This window comes from Poecilia reticulata, linkage group LG17 (genome assembly GCF_000633615.1).
Source record: "Poecilia reticulata strain Guanapo linkage group LG17, Guppy_female_1.0+MT, whole genome shotgun sequence".
NCBI classification, from domain to species: Eukaryota; Metazoa; Chordata; class Actinopteri; order Cyprinodontiformes; family Poeciliidae; genus Poecilia; species Poecilia reticulata.
The window spans coordinates 28,557,316-28,558,632 of NC_024347.1; positions in this window are offsets into that span (position 1 = coordinate 28,557,316).

Here is a 1,317-nt window from a genome sequence, read left to right on the forward strand (position 1 = left end):
GTCAGTGTGACGTCAGTGTGACCTCATGGTGACCCTGGTGTGACCTCATGGTGACCCCGGTGTGACCTCATGGTGACCTCATGGTGACCTGATGGTGACGTCAGTGTGACGTCAGTGTGACCTCATGGTGACCCCGGTGTGACCTCATGGTGACCCGATGGTGACCTCATGGTGACTCCGGTGTGACCTCATGGTGACCTCATGGTGACCTGATGGTGACGTCAGTGTGACGTCAGTGTGACCCTGGTGTGACCTCATGGTGACTCCGGTGTGACGTCAGTGTGACCTCATGGTGACCCTGGTGTGACCTCATGGTGACTCCGGTGTGACCTCATGGTGACCTCATGGTGACCTCATGGTGACCTGATTTTGTCTCCAGACTGAAAACTTGCAGCGTCTTCGTTCTGCTTCAGGTCAAACCTTTCTGGTCTCTCCTGGTTCTGGTTCTGGTTCTGCTGCAGACTCTGGGAACCGGCCGAGTTCAGTGTTGGATCAACGGTACCAACAGAACCTGGAACAAACCCGGCAGCTTTTCCTCCCGTCTCCTCCTGGTTTCCGTTTTAACTCCCGTTGCTCCGGCTGCCTTTTCCCCCAGCGGGTCGCTGGAAGCAGAACCTCTCTGGTTCTGGACCAGCTGGTTCCTGTGACCCGTTTGAGGTTCTGAAACACCGACCCGTCCCTGCTGGTGCTGAATGTGACGCAGCTGATGCGTCTGATCACCCTGTAAAGCGTCTCCCTCCTGTCCACCAGGGGGCAGCATCTGCTCTGCTGTGAAACTGATCTGAGTTCAGATGTGCGACTGACGTTTGATTATCAGTTAAAAATACATTTTCATTCAGGCATGAGGAGGAAATCAACTGAAAGCAGATCGAGATGTTTAACCTGAATTTAAAAGTTTAAAGTTCTTGTTTTTTGGATGTTTCTCCTGGTTTATCTGTTTCATAAATGAATCCATTTCTGTCCATTGAAATATAAAACAAAGCAGTTTGGTTTGTTTAGACTTTTATTGAAGCTGTGAAGTAAAACGAACAAAGTTTGAACAGCAGGAAGCTGAAACGTTTCCTGTCGATGTGAAACTGCAGCCGTTTGGTTTCTCACTGATTCCATCTGCAGCTTCACTTCCTGTTCCAATGTGGTTCCAACCTTCCTGTCACTTCCTGTCACTTCCTGTTCCAACCGATCAAACTGAGACGTTACGATGAGGAACATGGAGGCGACCGGCCGCCGCTGGAGCTTCAGCAGGAATAAATCAAGAATAAAGGAGGTCCGAGAGCCGCGCCCTGAGGGACGCCTGGCGCCCTGAGGGACGCCTGCCGC